The 11,067-nt window shown below is 26.2% G+C and overlaps 1 protein-coding gene across 1 annotated transcript in view; it reads right to left on the bottom strand.

The window, feature by feature from the left end:
- Positions 1-9,599, bottom strand: part of LOC120423628 (protein yellow-like) — a 564,570-nt gene extending 554,971 nt beyond the window's left edge. The window contains exon 1 of the mRNA XM_052707786.1: positions 9,346-9,599. The gene's annotated coding sequence lies outside the window, so the exon portion shown is untranslated. The remainder of the gene's footprint in view (positions 1-9,345) is intronic.
- Positions 9,600-11,067: the final 1,468 nt, after the last annotated feature.

The following is an 11,067-nucleotide window of genomic DNA, read 5'->3' as shown; positions in this document are numbered from 1 at the left end:
TTTAAGAATTTAAGAATTTAAGAATTTAAGAGATTTAAGGAAGTATAAGAATTTGAAGAATTTAAGAATTTAAGAATTTAAAGCAATTTAAGAATTTAAGAATATTAAGAATTAATAAGAATTTAAGAATTTAAGAATTTAAGAATTTAAGAATTTAAGAATTTAAGAATTTAAGAATTTAAGAATTTAAGAATTTAAGAATTTAAGAATTTAAGAATTTAAGAATTTAAGAATTTAAGAATTTCAGAAATTTAAGAATTTAAGAATTTAAGAATTTAAGAATTTAAGAATTTAAGAATTTAAGAATTTAAGAATTTAAGAATTTAAGAATTTAAGAATTTAAGAATTTAAGAATTTAAGAATTTAAGAATTTAAGAATTTAAGAATTTAAGAATTTAAGAATTTAAGAATTTAAGAATTTAAGAATTTAAGAATTTAAGAATTTAAGAATTTAAGAATTTAAGAATTTAAGAATTTAAGAATTTAAGAATTTAAGAATTTAAGAATTTAAGAATTTAAGAATTTAAGAATTTAAGAATTTAAGAATTTAAGAATTTAAGAATTTAAGAATTTAAGAATTTAAGAATTTAAGAATTTAAGAATTTAAGAATTTAAGAATTTAAGAATTTAAGAATTTAAGAATTTAAGAATTTAAGAATTTAAGAATTTAAGAATTTAAGAATTTAAGAATTTAAGAATTTAAGAATTTCAGAATTTAAGAATTTAAGAATTTAAGAATTTAAGAATTTAAGAATTTAAGAATTTAAGAATTTAAGAATTTAAGAATTTAAGAATTTAAGAATTTAAGAATTTAAGAAATTAAGAATTTAAGAATTTAAGAATTTAAGAATTTAAGAATTTAAGAATTTAAGAATTTAAGAATTTAAGAATTTAAGAATTTAAGAATTTAAGAATTTAAGAATTTAAGAATTTAAGAATTTAAGAATTTAAGAATTTTAAGAATTTAAGAATTTAAGAATTTAAAGAATTTAAGAATTTAAGAATTTAAGAATTTAAGAAATTAGAGATTTAAGAATTTCAGAATTTAAGAATTTAAGAATTTAAGAATTTAAGAATTTAAGAATTTAAGATATTAAGAATTTAAGAATTTAAGAATTTAAGAATTTAAGAATTTAAGAATTTAAGAATTTAAGAATTTAAGAATTTAAGAATTTAAGAATTTAAGAATTTAAGAATTTAAGAATTTAAGAATTAAAGAATTTAAGAAATTAAGAATTTAAGAATTTAAGAATTTAAGAATTTAAGAATTTAAGAATTTAAGAATTTAAGAATTTAAGAATTTAAGAATTTAAGAATTTAAGAATTTAAGAATTTAAGAATTTAAGAATTTAAGAATTTAAGAATTTAAGAATTTAAGAATTTAAGAATTTAAGAATTTAAGAATTTAAGAATTTAAGAATTTAAGAATTTAAGAATTTAAGAATTTAAGAATTTAAGAATTTAAGAATTTAAGAATTTAAGAATTTAAGAATTTAAGAATTTAAGAATTTAAGAATTTAAGAATTTAAGAATTTAAGAATTTAAGAATTTAAGAATTTAAGAATTTAAGAATTTAAGAATTTAAGAATTTAAGAAATTAAGAATTTAAGAATTTAAGAATTTAAGAATTTAAGAATTTAAGAATTTAAGAATTTAAGAATTTAAGAATTTAAGAATTTAAGAATTTAAGAATTTAAGAATTTAAGAATTTAAGAATTTAAGAATTTAAGAATTTAAGAATTTAAGAATTTAAGAATTTAAGAATTTAAGAATTTAAGAATTTAAGAATTTAAGAATTTAAGAATTTAAGAATTTAAGAATTTAAGAATTTAAGAATTTAAGAATTTAAGAATTTAAGAATTTAAGAATTTAAGAATTTAAGAATTTAAGAATTTAAGAATTTAAGAATTTAAGAATTTAAGAATTTAAGACTTTAAGAATTTAAGAATTTAAGAATTTAAGAATTTAAGAATTTAAGAATTTAAGAATTTAAGAATTTAAGAATTTTAAATTCTTAAATTCTTAAATTCTTAAATTCTTAAATTCTTAAATTCTTAAATTCTTAAATTCTTAAATTCTTAACTTCTTAAATTCTTAAATTCTTAAATTCTTAAATTCTTAAATTCTTAAATTCTTAAATTCTTAAATTCTTAAATTCTTAAATTCTTAAATTCTTAAATTCTTAAATTCTTAAATTCTTAAATTCTTAAATTCTTAAATTCTTAAATTCTTAAATTCTTAAATTCTTAAATTCTTAAATTCTTAAATTCTTAAATTCTTAAATTCTTAAATTCTTAAATTCTTAAATTCTTAAATTCTTAAATTCTTAAATTCTTAAATTCTTAAATTCTTAAATTCTTAAATTCTTAAATTCTTAAATTCTTAAATTCTTAAATTCTTAAATTCTTAAATTCTTAAATTCTTAAATTCTTAAATTCTTAAATTCTTAAATTCTTAAATTCTTAAATTCTTAAATTCTTAAATTCTTAAATTCTTAAATTCTTAAATTCTTAAATTCTTAAATTCTTAAATTCTTAAATTCTTAAATTCTTAAATTCTTAAATTCTTAAATTCTTAAATTCTTAAATTCTTAAATTCTTAAATTCTTAAATTCTTAAATTCTTAAATTCTTAAATTCTTAAATTCTTAAATTCTTAAATTCTTAAATTCTTAAATTCTTAAATTCTTAAATTCTTAAATTCTTAAATTCTTAAATTCTTAAATTCTTAAATTCTTAAATTCTTAAATTCTTAAATTCTTAAATTCTTAAATTCTTAAATTCTTAAATTCTTAAATTCTTAAATTCTTAAATTCTTAAATTCTTAAATTCTTAAATTCTTAAATTCTTAAATTCTTAAATTCTTAAATTCTTAAATTCTTAAATTCTTAAATTCTTAAATTCTTAAATTCTTAAATTCTTAAATTCTTAAATTCTTAAATTCTTAAATTCTTAAATTCTTAAATTCTTAAATTCTTAAATTCTTAAATTCTTAAATTCTTAAATTCTTAAATTCTTAAATTCTTAAATTCTTAAATTCTTAAATTCTTAAATTCTTAAATTCTTAAATTCTTAAATTCTTAAATTCTTAAATTCTTAAATTCTTAAATTCTTAAATTCTTAAATTCTTAAATTCTTAAATTCTTAAATTCTTAAATTCTTAAATTCTTAAATTCTTAAATTCTTAAATTCTTAAATTCTTAAATTCTTAAATTCTTAAATTCTTAAATTCTTAAATTCTTAAATTCTTAAATTCTTAAATTCTTAAATTCTTAAATTCTTAAATTCTTAAATTCTTAAATTCTTAAATTCTTAAATTCTTAAATTCTTAAATTCTTAAATTCTTAAATTCTTAAATTCTTAAATTCTTAAATTCTTAAATTCTTAAATTCTTAAATTCTTAAATTCTTAAATTCTTAAATTCTTAAATTCTTAAATTCTTAAATTCTTAAATTCTTAAATTCTTAAATTCTTAAATTCTTAAATTCTTAAATTCTTAAATTCTTAAATTCTTAAATTCTTAAATTCTTAAATTCTTAAATTCTTAAATTCTTAAATTCTTAAATTCTTAAATTCTTAAATTCTTAAATTCTTAAATTCTTAAATTCTTAAATTCTTAAATTCTTAAATTCTTAAATTCTTAAATTCTTAAATTCTTAAATTCTTAAATTCTTAAATTCTTAAATTCTTAAATTCTTAAATTCTTAAATTCTTAAATTCTTAAATTCTTAAATTCTTAAATTCTTAAATTCTTAAATTCTTAAATTCTTAAATTCTTAAATTCTTAAATTCTTAAATTCTTAAATTCTTAAATTCTTAAATTCTTAAATTCTTAAATTCTTAAATTCTTAAATTCTTAAATTCTTAAATTCTTAAATTCTTAAATTCTTAAATTCTTAAATTCTTAAATTCTTAAATTCTTAAATTCTTAAATTCTTAAATTCTTAAATTCTTAAATTCTTAAATTCTTAAATTCTTAAATTCTTAAATTCTTAAATTCTTAAATTCTTAAATTCTTAAATTCTTAAATTCTTAAATTCTTAAATTCTTAAATTCTTAAATTCTTAAATTCTTAAATTCTTAAATTCTTAAATTCTTAAATTCTTAAATTCTTAAATTCTTAAATTCTTAAATTCTTAAATTCTTAAATTCTTAAATTCTTAAATTCTTAAATTCTTAAATTCTTAACAAATAAATTGATGTTAAATTTTCGATTTTTTTGAACATTGATTGTAATTTCCAAATTTCTGATTTTTTAAATTTCTGAATTTCAACTTTTGATTTCTTAACATTTTTAAGCCATGATTTTTTTTCAACCCTAGGAGTTTTTTAAAAAAATTAAAATTTTGGAATATTTATTTTTTTTCTGTTATTTTTTTCTAAATTGCAGATTTGAAAAAAAAATGTTTTTTTAATGTGTATTTTCCAATTTCTAAAGTTCTAATTTTTTGCTTTTTACTTTTGTTTTCATCTTTAGAATATTTGTGTTGTTGAATTTTAAATACCTGATCATTTTTATTATTGACTGTTACTTCTGAAAAATAAGTGAGAATATGCCAATTAGAAGGAATTCGCCTTCCAAACATATAAAAAATTCCCCCAATAAACATTCTCAATCACGTTTTAATAAATTATCTTTTTCAAGAAAAAATAATGGATTCCGGATTTAAAAAACTCTTATCACATCGTAATATTCAAATTGGTAAAATTCGTGATATACAATAAACTTAAACATCAAATCGCCACTCTCACCTAACGATTTCGGAAAAAACCGAGCCCCCCCAACATTATGGACTAGTCGGCGCCTCTGCCCAGACCCCTCTTCGATTTTCGTGAAACTTTGTCCCAAGGGGTAACTTTTGTCCCTGATCACGAATCCGAGGTCCGTTTTTTTATATCTTCTGACGGAGGGGTGGTACGACCCCTTCAATTTTTAGCATGCGAAAAAAGAGCTGTTTTTCTATAATTTGCAGCCAGAAACGGTGATGAGATAGAAATTTTGTGTCAGAGGGACTTTTATGTAAAATCAGACGCCCATTTAATGGCGTACTAAGAATTCTGAAAAAAACGTATTTTTCATCGAAAAAAACACTAAAAAATATTTAAAAATTCTCCCATTTTCCGTTACTCGACTGTAAACAATTTTGAAACATGTCATTTTAAGGGAAATTTAATGTTGTTTTTGAATCTACATTGACCCAGAAGGGTCATTTTTTTCATTTAATCTGATCTAATCTAATCTAACACAAACGCAGCCAGTCCAATAAAAGCATGCTGGAAAGTCTTGTGATTAGATTACGCCACAAGCACTTTTCTTGTCATTATTAATAATTGCAATACATCCGAGAACACACAAAAATGTATTGCAAAAATTAAAGCGGCCAGCCCTACTACGTTGTGTTTACCGCAGAGAGGATTCTGAGAACGGATCACATTTCACAGAATCTACAGGTGAGGAAGGATGCGTGGACATACCGTACCAAACGCTCCTTTTTACAGTTTCATATGTGTTTTGTATAATGTGTTAAGTGTAAAATAAAGTGTGATTATATAATCAATTAAATGTAATAATGCAATAAAATGATCATTTAATAAAATTCCTTCACCTATATATGAGCAATTATCTCAGATTTCGGTCATTCGTTTTTTTTTTTGTATTTTTTAATCCGACTGAAACTTTGTTAAGAGGCAGTATTTGTAAATATTGCTCGGTTTGTTCTAGAGGTCGTATCGAGGTGCTCCGATTTGGATGAAACTTTCAGTGTTTGTTTGTCTATGCATGAGATGAAGTCATGCCAAATATAAGCCCTCTACGACAAAGGGAAGTGGACTATAAGCCTACGGAAATAACTTTTTGACCAATCGCAATTTTTCTCATAGTTTTTCGATGTTTCTATAACAAACATTTTACAACGTTAGTTGTTGCCCTGTATGCCGTCATAGCGGCACTTTTTGGTCTCAATTTTGTCATATTCGGAATCCTCGGACAATTTCACGTTCGTAAGAAGTCCGAGAATCCTTTTTTAACAGTTATTTGCAAAAGCTATGAGAAAAAACTAAACCAATCCTGGATGTCCATGGCACGTTTTGAAGTGCTTCAAATGACCTTTCGAATGCATCTGAGAGAGTTGGAATTGAAGAAGTTTTACGGAAATGCGAGCAATTTTAAGATTTTTAATGTTTTTTCGACTTCAAACTTCAAAGCCCGTTTTACCCCACTTCCCTTTGTCGTAGAGGGCTCATATTTGGCATGAGTTCATCTCATGTATAGACAAACAAACGCTGAAAGTTTCATCCAAATCGGAGCACATGATACGACCTGTTACACATTGGTGAAAAACTCGCTTTTAATGCCTTCGATATGCCTAAAGAAGCCATTTTGCGTCATTAGTTTGTCCATATAATTTTCCATACAAATTTGGCAGCTGGCTATACAAACATGATGTATGAAAATTCAAAAATGTGTATCTTTTAAAGGAATGTTTTGATCGATTTGGTGTCTTCGGCAAAGTTGTAGGTATGGATGTGGACTACACTGAAAAAAAGTGATGCACGGAAAAAAATTTTTGGTGATTTTTTATTTAACTTTTTGTCACTAAAACTTGATTTGCAAAAAACACTATTTTTTTTTTTTTTTTATTTTTTGATATGTTTAAGAGGACAAAAGATAATAGCGGGTAATCAATGCATGGCAATATCTCAGCAACCAAGGGTCGTATCAACAAAGTTCAAAAAATGCAAAATATAGAGAATTGTCTCAGCTTTTCAAAAGTGGGCAAACATGTGCACTAATTTAAAAAATGAAAAACTGCGACTATTTTCAAAAAAGTCACCTAAAAATGGATTTAACTTGAAAACGGTGCACTTTATCAAAATTTCACTAAAGTACTTTTTGATTGCAAATTTGATTTTACATCGAAAAATGAAGTTGAAAAATTTTTGCGACCAATTTTTAAATTTTTCGAAAAAATCAGTATTGATTCAAAAATACATAACTCGCTCAAAGATTTTTTGCACAACCTGGAAATTTCTGAAAAGTTGGCATTTAATGTCCTCTAAAACATATCAAAAACTAAAAAATAAATAAAAAATAGTGTTTTTTGCAAATCAAGTTTTAGTGACAAAAAGTTAAATAAAAAATCACCAAAATTTTTTTTTGCTTGCATCATTTTTTTCAGTGTAGTATCCATACCTACAACTTTGCCGAAGACACCAAGTCAATCAAAAAATTCCTTCAAAAGATACAGATTTTTGAATTTTCATGCTTTATTTTTGTATGGCCAGCTGCCAAATTTGTATGGAAAATTATATGGACAAACTAATGATGCAAAATGGCTTCTTTGGGCATACCGAAGGCACCAAAAAAGTTTCAGTCGGATTAAAAAATACAAAAATTAAAATTTAAGAAAAAAGACCGATTTCGTAGAGAATTGCTCATATAATAACCAAGCACCCAAGCACACAAACAGCGGCACAAAAAAAAATGAAAATGAGCATGCAAAAACAAGACAGCGCGTCCCCATGGTCAGCGCACTAATCCCAGAAGGGTCATTTTTTCATTTAGAACAAAATTTTCATTTTAAAATTTCTTGTTTTTTTCTAACTTTGCAGGGTTATTTTTTAGAGTGTAACAATGTTCTACAAAGTTGTAGAGCAGTTGTAGCCGATCCCGATGATGCTATGAGACGCGGGTTCGATTCCCGCCTTATCCACTGAGCTTCTATCGGATGGTGAAGTAAAACGTCGGTCCCGGTTTCTCCTGTCTCGTCAGAGGCGCTGGAGCAGAAATCCCACGTTAGAGGAAGGCCATGCCCCGGGGGGCGTAGTGCCAATAGTTTCGTTTTTTTTTCTGTTCAACAACTCTTTAGAACATTGTTACACTCTAAAAAAAACCCTGCAAAGTTAGAAAAAACACGAAATTTTAAAATGACAAATTTTGTTCTAAATGAAAAAATGACCCTTGTCAATGTTGATTCGAAAAGTACAACAAATTTCCCTTAAAATGACATGTTCTGAGTACGCCATTAAATCGGGCGTCTAATTTTACAAAAAAGTCCCTTTGTTACCAAATTTCTATCTCATCACCGTTTCATGCTGCAAATTATTGAAAAACACCTCTTTTTTATGCATGTTAAAAAATGAAGGGCCCCTCCGTCACGAGATATCAAAAAACGGACCTCGGATTCGTGATCAGGGACAAAAGTTACCCCTTAGGACAAAGTTTCACGCAAATCGAAGAGGGGTCGGGGCAACTGCTGTGTGAGTTGGCGGAAAATTACCCACCTGACTGATTATCATTAGACTTAAATGGTGCACAGCAACGAAGGCAGTTGTTGTCTTCTTTTTCCAAAATTGCCAAGCTTAGGTTGTTTACAAAATTATCGATCATTTTATAAAATATTTGTTAAGATAAAAATAAACATATATTGGAAGAAATCTTGAAATTATTTTTCAATAACACATGATGTTTATAATTTAAAGACTACGTTTTTACTTTTTCCTTGAGGAAAATTGTCCAAAGAATCCAAAAATGCGTTCCATTTTCCGACTTGCACTTATCTTCATTGAGAAAATAATAAAAAAAAATTATTTAGCTTTTACGTGTATAATCTAGTCACAACAATGAACAACAATAAAAATAAATAAGAAGATTTTTAGATTTTTAAAAACAAATGCAGATTTTTTACTACATTTGTTTAAAAAATTTATAAATGAAAGTTGTACACTGAATTCTAAACAGTTCACATTCGATTTCACAATCAGGCCATTGCAAATATGTTTTTTTAAGTTTATGTCCCTCCACTCTAACCAATGTCCGATCCACCAAACCCCTCTTGACCCACCCATCGGCCAACAGCAATTCCAGCCTGTCGCACGCGTCGGCATATCGATTAAAACCGCCCAACCGGTAATAACGATAATGGGAGACCGGCACGTTGACACCCGTGGGAACTTTTTTCGCAATGTAAACAACTAGTTCCGTGCCGTGCCGACCAGTCGTTGAATAATGCAGATTAATTCCATTCCAAGTCATGATTCTCAACTCTCAATTCTCAATCCACGTGGTGGTGTAACAAGATGAGTCAAGACGAAACCTTCGACCACACCCAATTTGTCTCGGCATGTCTTCCTAGACATCTTGACTTGACTTGACAGCCGTTAATTGGTTCAAGAGTGCGTAACCCCCTCAAGTGCCTCTTACAGCATCCGCTGAAGAACTCTCACGTTAATCACCAACTTATCCCAGCAGAACAACACTAAAGACAGTCTGTTTATGCGGCAACAGTCGAAATTGGGCTTCAAAAGACGTTTTCCAAAAGGAAGGAAGTTGTAGTAGTTCCACTTACGCGACTATCCAACAGATGCTTCAAAGAACAACGTCGTGCTTTCTTCTTCACTTTTTAGTTTTTATTGCTGTTCAGCTCACAGTCTTTTTCTTTGTGTTACTTAGTTGTCACAAGTTCACTTGAGACGTTGCACTTAAGTAGAGTTCCGCCCCGGGATAGTAAGTCACCGCCACAAGCTCGAACCACCCAGTTTTTTAATTCCGACGCAGTGTTTTGTGTTATACGATGTTATCCGAAGATCGTCCAGTTGCGAACTGAGCGCCAACGGCGACCGACGAGGTGTAGATATAGAGACGGAACGGATCGGATGGACGGTACAAGCAAATTGACTACTGCTGCTGCTGCTGCTGGAGAAGCGCGATATCGCGATTTGTGGTGTTTGACGGAGATTCGATTGAGAATCTTTGAGTTCTAAAGGTATCTCTGCTTGAAGAGATGGGGCGAATGAAATTACATATCATATCAATTACAAAACATGTTCATTTGAAATTTTATATGGAATGAACCTTTTTATGTTTTATTGACAATTAAATTTTCAGTGCATTCATAAGATTATTTTGCTTATAAATTAAACATATCAATCAGGCAAATAAAAAAACAACTGAGAGATGCTTAGTCAATCATCCTATTAGAACATACAAATTTGGTTACATTTCTGTTCGGCTTTTGAAATTGAATTTTATGTACACCCAAAATTCCGAGTCAAGGGAATCGTTCCCCCAAAATTAATTGAGGGCTCAGCGCCAAAATCAAGAGAATAATTCTACCAACTCACACCACCATAAAAAATGAGTTCATTCGCATGGTATGTCAAAGGTCTATGGTTTGATTCCCGTAGTCGACACTTTTTGTTTTTTTTTTGACGGTTAATTTTTTTTTTTTTTTTTGCAAATGAACCTCGAGAGAATAATTCTATCGCCCATCTCGAGCTGTGTTCTCTGTGTCCGTAAATGGTAGCACTATTCTCTCGTCTCGAGGTCATTATTCTCTCGGACTAGCGCTGCCCAATTTTGGGTGTATTTTCTTAACAAGAACAGAAATTATCGTTTGTTTGACAGGTTAAGGTTTTGGTCATTTTTCCCGATACAAAATTTCCAGATTATTTTTCCAAAACCAGGTTTTCTCGAATCTTCAGATTTTTTCTTATTTTGGTTAGATTCTCCCGAATCATATTTTTTTTCAAATTTATTCTATTTCACGTGATACAATTGAAAATAATCTAACAAAATGCACTTGGGAGTTTTGTTTATTGGTTTTGTGCAGAACATTGTGACTTCCTTAACATTTTTATTATATTTAAGTAGACTAATCTGCTAGATTTTAGGGAATTGATTATTGTCTTGATATCATGTACATAAAAAATTATGTAAACTTTTTTCATAAGCATAGATTGGGGGTGCTAAGTACTTACATCCTGTTTTGTAAAACATTTAATTCTTTTGGTTCGTTTTTTTTATATTTATATTTGTAGAAATGCTATAAAATTTTACCTGAACCTTCAATTTTTTCAATGATCTCAAAATTCTATTGAAATTATCTGCACCCCCTTCATAATTGAGCCAAAAAAAACTTTTTTTTTTAAACTCAAAGCGTGAATAAGTGCAAACAACTATAATATATTAAAATGCATTTTTCTGCATTTGCAATCAATTTTAGCACGTTACGGCTCTGACAAGTATTTTTAATGAATGAAGATTTTGATTGATGATTGGTGAAAAAAGA

Source organism: Culex pipiens, chromosome 2 (genome assembly GCF_016801865.2).
Source record: "Culex pipiens pallens isolate TS chromosome 2, TS_CPP_V2, whole genome shotgun sequence".
Classification (NCBI taxonomy): Eukaryota; Metazoa; Arthropoda; class Insecta; order Diptera; family Culicidae; genus Culex; species Culex pipiens.
The sequence above is the reverse complement of the archived record's forward strand: the minus strand, read 5'-3'. Positions and strand labels throughout refer to the sequence as shown.